Genomic DNA, 11,905 nt, shown 5'->3' with positions numbered 1-11,905 from the left:
CAAAGGGTAGTGCCAAGAGGTTTCGCTGAGAATGATCCTATCTTAATCCGAAATGATATTGGAACAACTCGACCCGGGGAAGAAAAGCTGGCAGCCAACTGGAAAGGACCCTACCGAGTCACAGAGGTACTTGGGAAGGGCTACTACAGACTGTCCGAGCTCGAGGGACGAGAATTCCCCAGATCATGGCACGCCTGTAACCTAAGAAGGTACTATAGTTAGATAAAGGTCTCATCACAACATGCACTCTTTTTCCTTAAAAGGTTTTTTAATGAGGCGTCAAGATTGAGATTTAATCCGACTTAAGGGTATGAAAACTCCCGCCTGTATATATTTGCACTTTCTTTAAATAAAATACATTCCAGATATACTACAAGTTCTCAAGACGCATTAATCTGAAGCATTCATCGTCCGATTATAAAGCAACGGATCGAACAGAAAGTGAAGAATAGATTCACTGTACGATCTTGATAGGAATAATCGACCGACAAAGGTGAAAACATGATTCATCTAAAGGTCAATTAAACCAGGACAGAAACCACAATCTACAAATCGGCAAAAGATGAACACAGAATAATGCAAGAAGTTATCGAAAGTGATCCTAAAAAAGAACCTGACAAGGTCTTATGGATTGCTGTATAATAACGTAAAAAGACTGGCCGACACTAAAAAGTCGGACTAAGTCAACCCAAGTTATCAACAAATCCCTGGAAAGAGGTCTGGCCAACCCTATTAAAGAGGAATTGCTATAACTTAGAAGAGATCGACCTAACGAAGTCGGTCTCCTACAAAAACAAGTTGTAAAAGTAATCCCTGAAAGAGACCTGACAAAGGTCCAAGAAAGAGGATTACAAAAATAATTTAGAAGAGATCGACCTAACGAAGTCGGTCTCCTACAAAAATAAGTTGTAAAAGTAATCCCTGAAAGATATCTGACAAAGGTCCAAGAAAGAGGATTACAAAAATAACTTAGAATAGATCGACCTAACGAAATCAGTCTCCTACAAAACAAGTTGTAAGAATAATCCCTAAAAGAGACCTGACAAAGGTCCAAGAAAGAGGATTACAAAAACAACTTATAAGAGATCGACCTAACGAAATCGGTCTCCTACAAAACAAGTTGTAAGAGTAATCACTGAAAGAGACCTGACAAAGGTCCAAGAAAGAGGATTACAAAAACAACTTAGAAGAGATCGACCAAACGAAATCGGTCTCCTACAAAACAAGTTGTAAAAGTAATCCCTAAAAGAGACCTGACAAAGGTCCAAGAAAGAGGATTACAAAAACAACTTAGAAGAGATCGACCTAACGAAATCGGTCTCCTACAAAACAAGTTGTAAGAGTAATCCCTGAAAGAGACCTGACAAAGGTACAAGAAAGAGGATTACAAAAACAACTTAGAAGAGATCGACCTAATGAAATCGGTCTCCTACAAAACAAGTTGTAAGAGTAATCCCTGAAAGAGACCTGACAAAGGTCCAAGAAAGAGGATTACTGATGACATGTCATCATATACCTATTTTTCTATGCTTTTTCATAAAAGAAATTGATGATTTGTGCTTAAATATTGAATGCTTTTATACTTAATTGGTATATTTCCTTGATCTTTTAATTTTATAAATCTTGTAGGAAATAAGAAGAAAAAGAAGAAAAGAAGCACAAAAAAAGGAGAAAAAAAAGAGCTTTGGGACACACTTTGAAGTTGGAGCACACTTTGGAGCCTTAGGCCACGCTTTTAAAACCGTGGCCCATGACCAAATTAAAGGAGAATAGGCAATCAGCACACACTGCCCTACTCTTGCCAAGGGCAGAGCAGTATCGTGATGCAAAGTGAGGTTGGAAGTAAGAATTTTCGCTAAGGTAAAATCTGGGCGCTCACAGCATGACCATGCCTCTTTCAAAGGGCTATAACTTGAGCTACAGACGTCCGATTGATGTGCTTCCAGTTGTGTTGGAAAGCTGACATTCAGAGCTTTCCAACGATATATAGCAATCTATATTTGGCGTACAATTGAGGCATGAGTGAAAGGCATCTTTAAGGGCCAAAAATAAGCGAAAATAAACCAAAGTGCTTCCACCAAGGCTCGAAGCTGGAGCCTCACTCCAAAGCAAAGTAGCGCTCAATTTTCTGCTATGCCCTCTTGGAGAGCAGGGCAATGTCGTGCTCTCTTCATGGAAAATCAAGGAAAAATTGCTCCTCAAGTGCTTTCACCAAGGTTCGAACACAAGACCTTCAAGGAAGTAAAGGCAAGGAGCTTGGGCGCGCACACAACTTGGCACGGCCAGCACCAAGCACGCACGCAATGAGGCCACATGCACCATTTCCTGCTCTGCCCTCCACAAGGGTAGGGCAGCCTCCTGGGAGCAAACAATCATGGGCCAAAATTCAACCAAAATCTCATTTAAATTCAATTCCTCTCCAAATTGAATCAAGGCCAAGCAAACCCATTTCTCCTCAAATCCAAAGCAAGCAAAGCCCACATCATCACTCAAAGGCACATGGATCAATTAAATTAGGATTTCATTTTTGTAATTTGTTTTAATTTCATTTTCATTTTTTCATTTTGTAAAGCCTATATAAAGGCATCAAGGAGCTCGATTGGAAGGGAGGCTGGCTCCATTAGGGAGTAGTAGTAGTAGATAGCTCTCTCTCTTTTAATTTTCCTTTCTATTTGAATTTTGGATTGAGATTGAAAGAAATTCTGTTTTCATTCTCCATCTGCAACATCTCTACTTTGTTCTGCTGCATAATTCAAGGAATTTTGATTTGAATCAAGGCTCTCTTTACTGCTTCCATCTCTAATTTTTGTTCAATCTATTTGCTGTTGAATCAAGGAAGGGCTTGAGATCTAGACTTGTTCTCTAGTCTCTTTGATTCCCTGAGATCTTCAACATTCTTTTAAACTGCTGCAAATTAAGCATCACTTTCTATTTTTAATTCTTCAAGCATTTTTACTTTTCTGTTTGAAATCTGCTGCATCCCATTTCATATTCTAGCTCTTTGCTTGAATGCTCTTTACATTTTCTTGTTGAATTTTAATTTCCAGCACCCCAGCCCCGTTACTTTTCATGCAATTTACTTTTCTTGCAATTTAAGTTTCAGCTATTTTACTTTCTTGTTATTTAAGTTTTATGCAATTTTACTTTCTGCAACATTAAGTTTCCTGTCATTTATAATTCTGTTGGCTACATTTCATCCAATATCCCTTCAATGTTAGCTTGACTAAACTAATCACCCACTAAAGTTGCTTGATCCATCAATCCCTGTGGGATCGACCTCACTCTAAGTGAGTTATTACTACTTGATGCAACCCGGTATACTTGCTGGTTGGATTTGTGTGTTGGAAAATTCGTTTTCCGCAAAAACACCATCAATTACAAAAACAACTTAGAAGAGATCGACCTAACGAAATCGGTCTCCTACAAAACAAGTTGTAAGAGTAATCCCTGAAAGAGACCTGACAAAGGTCCAAGAAAGAGGATTACAAAAACAACTTAGAAGAGATCGACCTAACGAAGTCGGTCTCCTACAAAAACAAGATGTAAAAGTACCCCTGGAAGAGACCTGACAAAGGCTCAAGAAAGAAGATTTCAAAAACAACTTAGAAGAGATCGACCTACCGAAGCCGGTCTCCTACAAAAACAAGTTATAAAAGTAATCTGACAAAGGTCTGGGAATGAGGATTACAAAAATAACTTAGAAGGGGACTAACATAAAGAAATCGGTTATGAGGCGCTAAAAATACGAACAAAAGCAAAGAAACCGAGAAAACAAGTCGGGCCCCCCACAGTCACGGCCCCAAAAGAATCCAAGCTACAAACAATAAGTACGAAAGCAAATCTAAAGAGGCCAGGAAGCAAGATTTCAACAGATACCATAATAAAAAGCATAGTATGAAAAAGCTTAAAGAGGCCACCAAAAACCAACCTCGGAAGCTACTTTTGTCTTTCAAAAAAGTTGCCAGGCAGACAACTAAAAGAGTCAGCAGTTAAGAGAAACAATAAAACAAGTTCAAAAGCCCACAAATCGGGCTATTTACACAAATATTCAGCAAGAAAATCAGCTAAGATCAGGAGCCTTCCCGGCAGCATCAGTACGGGGAGAAGGAGGGCGAGTCTGAAGGGGCACAGCATCTACAGTTCCATCATCCCGGTTCAGAATCTCGCAATCTAAATCAGATGTAACGGGAGGAACCGAGGAGGTCGACACCTTAAAAGAAGGCACTGGGGGAGGGTCAGCATCATCGTCATCCTGGTCATCAGGGACAATTTTACCGTCCCTCACAACATTGTTCAGGCTGACAAGAGTCAAGTCGGCATCAGGAGCAACAATCCAGAACTGCTCCATTAGGTTCTCGAAGGCAGCAGTTACGCTGCCCACAAGGTGACCCTGAAGCTCACCATAATTAGCTCGAGCGGTTTCCAACTCATCCCGGAGGCGCATTAATTCCCTATAAGCTGAGACATAGCTATCTTTATGCTTTAGGGCCATGTCCTCAGCCAACTTCAAAGAAGCAGCCAGGGCAATAGAGCTGGCCTTCTCACCCTTCATCTCCTTCTCCACCTTCGCCAACTTCACCTCTAACTCCTCCTTCAGACCCTTGATCCGATCAAATTCTAACTTGGCCTACTCCATGAAGGATTTGTGGCATAAATCGGAATCCCCTGAACTATTTGGAAAATAGCCGCACTCATATGAGCCATCTTCACACTATTTTTGGTGATAAAATTCAAATGCTTAAGAAGAGACACGTCGTCCATGGAAAGCCCACCATAGGAAGGAGGGCTCAAGAACAACTACAAAAGCGCGCTCGACATCATCAAGCATCTCCCAAGTGTAGCGAGACACTCTTACATCCTTCTGCCACTCCAGAGGGAAGGAGGGCGCATCATTTTCATCAAGAAAAAAGGGGCGGGCCCCCTCAACAGCACGAACCTTAAAGAAATAATTCTTGAAGTCTTTAAAAGACTCATCATACATAGCAAAAACCTTATGGCCCTGGGCAGACCTGAAGGAAACCCAGGAAGCTTTTTTTTTTGAAGAACCGCCGGGCTTGGCGAAAACAAACAAGTAAAGGAAAAGAGTTTGAGAGGGTGTTACATTTAATTCTCGACAGAGAAGCTGAAAAATGTTAATAAAACCCCAGGAATTCGGGTGAAGCTGGGATGGAGCAATGTTACACGACCACAACAGGTCGGTCTCAAAAGCAGTAAAAGGAAAATAAACATTCAACTGACTGAAGAAGTATTCATAAGCATAAAAGAAGGGACGCTCTCCCTCAACAGAAGTTGGAAAGCAAACTCTCTCGTCAGAATCAGGGGCAACAAGCTCTTAATCCTCCTCACGGGCATTGTTACCACAAATCCAATCGCGCTTCCTCAGTTCTGTGCAAAACGCAGCATCCACAACAGAAACACACAACAAAACAAGGGAGTCCAGCCAATCGGACATCTCCTCGGGAACTCTGGAAGACATCTCTACAATGTTATTGCGAGAAGACATGAGGCCAAACAGAGACCATTAAAGATGCAACCTTTTTTAAGAGCAGAAAAAAGCAACCTTCAAATAAACGAGGAACAGACACGGACAAGCAGTATCAAGAACAGAAACAACAAAAACATGCAAAGCCCTAAAGGCACCCAGCAAAAGCAAAAAGGATCATGCAGAAGATAGAAAAACTCTCAGAAAGCACATTTCAACAACTCTAGGGCGCAAGGAAATCAGAAAGATCCAAACTTGTTCAAAAAGAGAGGATCAAAACCAAAACCTCGTCACAAAACCAAAATCAAAGAAAAAGCACGAAAAGGGGACTAACCTGGAGACGGAAGAAACTTCGAAAAAGAGAAGAAACAAAAGTCGCCTAGGAAACCGCCGAGCGACGCCGCTAACGCCAGGAAGCAGAAGCGCAAGCGAAAGATAGAGAGCGAAGAGAGAAGAGGAAAAAGTTACGAAGAGGTTACAAGGAAAATAAAAGGAGAGAAACCATTTTCTGGGTTTTCAAAATCAAAAGAAAAGAGCCCAGGGGAAACGGGGCAAGTAATGTTCAAATTAAAGAAGGCATTAAACCCTCGCACGTTCCCAAAAAAGCGCCGATAGAAAAGCGCACGTCTTTTAGAGGAAACGACCTACATTCAACTGCTACAAAAGAATCAACGAAATGCTTGAGTTCGGCTTCACCAAAGAAGCACCGAAGTCAAAGGACTCGACCTCAAAAAAGAAGACCGAGCTCAAGTAGGGGCACTGTTCATACCCTGGGTCGAACTGTTCGACTCGGGATGTTCGACAGATAAAGCGACCGACCTCTTTAGGTCAGGACAACCCGACCTCTTTTGTAAGAGCTCGGCCAAGTCTACAGGGAAGCCCAAATAAAGGCCCAAATAGAGGAACACGCCCCAAATCTTAAGGCAGCCCAAGCCTACAGAAGGAAGGGCGGTTCTCTTGAAGATAATATGACCTCACTTAAAGATAATATAAAGATAAGATAAGATAACTAATTTATCTTATCCACAGAAGGTCACATCTCACCATTATAAATACACTGGAGCACCCAGGTATAACTCATACTCTGATTCTACTCAATGCCTGTTTAATACCCTTGCTAACTTAAGCATCGGAGTCCCTTGCAGGTACCCCCCACCCTCCGGGGACGAAGGATCAGCAGCACTTTCAGTCCCACAAGTCGGACACACCAGCTCCAGCAGCTATACACCTGCCGGACACGTCGGCTTCGACCAACACAATAGATCTCAATTGAGATCGACCTACAGTTTCAGGTAACCCTTGGAACAGAAACCATGTTTGAATTGTTAAAACTTAGTCACCCTTTTTGCATAAGAAATTGTTTTTGATTGATAAAGAAAAGGGTAAACTAGGGAATCTTTTTTTTGAATTTCTCAATCACAACAATGCTTAGTCAAATATTGAGATTTTCCAAGGAACTTGACTATAGGGCACCAACCCAATTGATTGCAAAAGAATATATTTTTGAAACTTGCTTGAATTCTATATTTTATGAAACATGTATTAAACTAAGAACACAAGCTTGTGAGACTTGAGCCTATTGATGTGGTTACATTTTATAACCACTTATTTTCCATTCTTGTGTGCAATTATTCCCTTTCTATGATTGTGATCCTTGATTTGCTTGATTCTATATATCCATTTATTTATTGTACTCATGCATTTGTATGATTGAGGCCATTATTTCATTAGCTCACTTACCCAAATAGCCTACCTTTTACTCTCCATTGTTAGCCAATTTTGAGCCTACGCTTAACCCACTTGTTCTTAATTTAGCTTATTACAAGCCTTAAAGCAGAAAACCAATGAAAGTCCCTTGCTTGGATCTTTGATTAGCTTAGGCTAGTGTGTGTGAGAATCATTCAAGTGTGGGAACCTTGGGACATTGGGTGAATAAAAGGGTAGTTTTGTATTATCATTGAAAATATTGGGAATTAGGTACATATTCATGTATTGATCAATTGTAAAACCTTATGCATTGAGATTCTTGTATATAAAAAAAAAGAAATGAGGAGAAAAACAAAAAAAAAGAGAGAATCCTCATTATATGAAAAAAAGAAAAGAAAAGCAAAATATAGAAAAAGGAAAAAGAAGAAAAATAGTAAAAGGGGTCAAAACGCCCCAAAGTGAAGCTCAATAAAAGGAATCAATGCATAAGTGTTGTGAATTAAATAGAAAGCATGAGTATGTGAAAAAAAAGTGAGAAATGGGTAGTTAGGTTAGAATTTAATTGTATATGTCATTGCATAGGTTAGGTGGGAAAGTTTAAGCTAATCAAAGATTGAAGTCTTAGTCTACTTAACCATAAATGACCCTACCTTGACCCTAACCCCATTACAACCTAAATAAAAGACTCATAATGAATGTATGCATGCATTGAATATGTGTTGATTGTTAGAAGAAAATCAAATATTGGGAAAGCATGATTAGAAGAGAACTGAGTGAATTAACCATTAAACACTTGAGTGAATAGAGCGGATACACATCCGGTGAGAGTTTAAAAGTTCAATTACATGTGTTCACCCATATTATCTATATTCTCGCAAGCTTGAATTTCTTTTGATAATTCAATACAATTGTGTTTTGGAATTGATCCTTATTGCCCTAGTTCTTGTGCTTACACATGTTGTCTTGGGAATTGATTTGTTTGGACTAAGCATTTGCATTCACTTTAGGTAGTTGCATTTAGATAGGTTCATATAGTATAGTGCATTTAAATAAATGTCATACCCCTTAGTTCCTTCTAATTTTAGCATGAGGACATGCTAAGGTTTAAGTGTGGGGAGGTTGATAAACCCCATTTGTAGGGTTTATCTTGTATTGAATTTAGAGCATTTTATCAACCTTTTGTCACATTTAGCCTATGAATTAGCATGGTTTTGTAATCTCTCCCGTATTTATGCTTAAGTGTAAAAACATTATTTTTAAGCCTTATTTTGATGAATTCTAATTCGTCCTTGATTCCATAAGATGCCTTGATATGTTTGCTAGTAATTCCAGGATTGAAATAGGCTAGGAATGGATCAAAGGAGCAAGGAAGGAATCATACAAGTGGAGAGAAGCATAAAAAGCCAAAGAAACGAGTTCAGCCAAGCACGCGCATGCGCACAAGGCACTCGCGCGCACATTGCGAAATCGGCCAGGGACGCGCACGCGTACCGTGCGCGCACATGTCGCAGTCCATACGTGATATCATTAAAGCAACACGTGCCTGGCAATTTTGGAGGGTTTCTGCAACCAACTTTGGCCCCAAACTGCATATAAGAGCCAAGGATTGAAGGGGAAGGGACATATTGGAGATACTTTAGATACTTAGCTTAGTTTTAGTTTAGAGTTAGTTTTAGAGAGAGAAGCTCTCACTTCTCTCTAGAATTAGGATTAGGTTTAGGTTAATCTCTCCTCTTAGATCTAGGTTTAATTCATGCTTTAATTCACTTTTCCTTTATCAATTCTTACTCTCCTCGTCCTCCTCTTTCTAGTTATGTGCTTTGATAATTGTAATTCTACATTTTGTTTTGGATAGATTGTTGTTCCTTTGTTTTCTTTCAATAATGCAATTTGAGGTAATTCATGATAATTGTGATTTCCTTGATTGTTGTTGTTAATTCTTTGCATTCAATTGTTGTTAGAATTCATTCTTGTTATGATTTACTATACTTTTCTTTTGTACTTTCCAAATGTTTGATTAAATGCTTGGGAGAATGTTAGAATAGAATTTTATGTTCTTGGCTTGAGAAGGTAACTTAGAATTTTATGTTCCAAGTGATTGATAGTTGATAGTCATTGACTCTAGCCTTCACTAAAGCTAGGATTTATGGACTAGGATTGATATAACTCACTTAACTTTTCTTTGCTAATTGATTTAAGGATGACTAAGTGTGATTAATCCTTGCAACTACCATACTTATGGCTAGTGATAATAATGAAGACCCTTGACAACCAAACCTTGCCAAGACCATTTTGTTAATAAAGTTTTCTTACCATTTACTATTCATATTTCTCATCCAAAACCCCAAAATAAACAAGTCCATAACCAATAATAAGAACACTACCCTGCAAGTCCTTTGAGAGACGACCCGAGGTTTAAATACTTCGGTTTATCGATTTTAGGGGTTTGTACTTGTGACAAAAAAAATTTTGTATGAAAGGATTATTATTGGTTTAGAGACTATACTTTACAACGAGATTTCATTTGTGAAATTCTAAACTGTCAAAAATCCAATCATCAATGACCTCACTCAAAGATAAGATAAAGATAAGATAACTAACTTATCTTATCTAAGAAGGTCACTTTACGGCATTATAAATACACTGGAGCACCCAGGTATAACTCATAGTCTGATTTTACTTAATACCTGCTTAATACACTTGCTAGCTTAAGCATCGGAGTTCCTTGCAGGTACTCCCCACCCTCTGGGAACGAAGGATGAGCACCACCACCAAGTCCAACAAGTCAGACACAACAGCTCCAACCAGTACAGAAGATCTCATCCGAGATCGACCTATAGTTTCAGGTAACCCTCAGAACATTGGCGCCATTATCGGGGACCTGGAAGTCATCCCATCATCATGGCGGACGACCATGACAACGACCACACTTCAGATCTAGAAGATAGAACAAGAAGGACTCTTCAAACGCGGGAGCCATGGATGCACTTCAAGACCGTTTAAAACAACTTGAAGAAGAAGCCCTATGTCAATGAGAGGCTAAGAAAGATCTACAGAGGGAAGTAAGGCGACGCCGGGAATTTGAGGACGAACTCCTAAAACTTGAAGCCGATATAAAGACCAAAGCCAACCGATCCCCTCATGAGGACAGCTCCCACAAGGAACAAGATCCATTCACCAAGGAGATCATGAAGACCAAAATACCAAAAGACTTTAAACTCCCAGATATGACCTTATATGACGGCACTACAGATCCCGGTGGTGCACGAAATTGCAATCACACTTTTGCAATTCCGCACAACTAACCAGTAAGTGCACTGGGTCGTCCAAGTAATACCTTACGTGAGTAAGGGTCGATCCCACGGAGATTGTCGGCTTGAAGCAAGCTATGGTTATCTTGTAACTCTTAGTCAGGATATCAATAATTCTCAGGTTTAATTGTGATGAGTAAAAGAACATGAAATAAATACTTGTTTTGCAGTAATGGAGAACAGGCTGAGGTTTTGGAGATGCTCTATCTTCTGGATCTCTGCTTTCCCACTGTCTTCTTCTTCAAGCACGCAAGGCTCCTTCCATAGCAAGCTGTATGTAGGGTTTCACCGTTGTCAATGGCTACCTCCCATCCTCTCAGTGAAAATGTTCAACGCGCTCTGTCACAGCACGGCTATTCATCTTTCAGTTCTCAATCAGGTTGGAATAGAATCCAGTGATTCTTTTGCGTCTGTCACTAACACCCAGCTTTCAGGAGTTTGAAGCTTGTCACAGTCATTCAATCCTTGAATCCTACTCAGAATACCACAAACAAGGTTTAGACTTTCCGGATTCTCTTGAATGCCGCCATCAATTCTAGCTTATACCACGAAGATTTTGATTAAAGAATCCAAGAGATACACACTCAATCGAAAGTAGAATGGAGGTGGTTGTCAGGCACACGTTCATAGGTGAGAATGATGATGAGTGTCACGGATCATCATATTCATCAGGTTGAAGAACAAGTGGTATCTTAGAATGGAAGCAAGCGTGATTGAATGAAAAATAGTAGTAATTGCATTAATCCATCAAGACACAGCAGAGCTCCTCACCCCCAACCATGGGGTTTAGAGACTCATGCCGTAGAAGGTACAATATGAAACGTGTAAAGTGTCATGAGGTAGAGATACAATGTCAAAAGGTCCTATTAATAGTGAACTAGTAACCTATTATATACAGAAATGAGTAAATGACGTAAAAATCCACGTCCGGGGTCCACTTGGTGTGTGCCTGGGCTGAACATTGAAGCTTTTATGTGTAGAGACTTTTTCTGGAGTTAAACGCCAGCTTTTATGCCAGTTTGGGCGTTTAACTCTAATTTTTGTGCCAGTTCCGGCGTTAAACACCGGGAATTCTGAAGTTGATTTGCAACGCCGATTTGGGCCATCAAATCTTGGGCAAAGTATAGACTATTATACATTGCTGAAAAGCGCAGGATGTCTACTTTCCAACGAAATTGAGAGTTCACCAATTGGGCTTCTGTAGCTCCAGAAAATCCACTTCGAGTGCAGGGAGGTCAGAATCCAACAGCATCTGCAGTCCTTTTCTGCCTGCGAATCAGATTTTTGCTCAGGTCTCTCAATTTTAGCCAGAAAATACCTGAAATCACAGAAAAATAGACAAACTTAAAGTAAAGCCTAGAAAAGTGAATTTTAACTAAAAACTAATAAAAATATAATAAAAACT

The sequence above is a fragment of the Arachis hypogaea genome, chromosome 10 (genome assembly GCF_003086295.3).
Source record: "Arachis hypogaea cultivar Tifrunner chromosome 10, arahy.Tifrunner.gnm2.J5K5, whole genome shotgun sequence".
NCBI classification, from domain to species: Eukaryota; Viridiplantae; Streptophyta; class Magnoliopsida; order Fabales; family Fabaceae; genus Arachis; species Arachis hypogaea.
The sequence above is the reverse complement of the archived record's forward strand: the minus strand, read 5'-3'. Positions refer to the sequence as shown.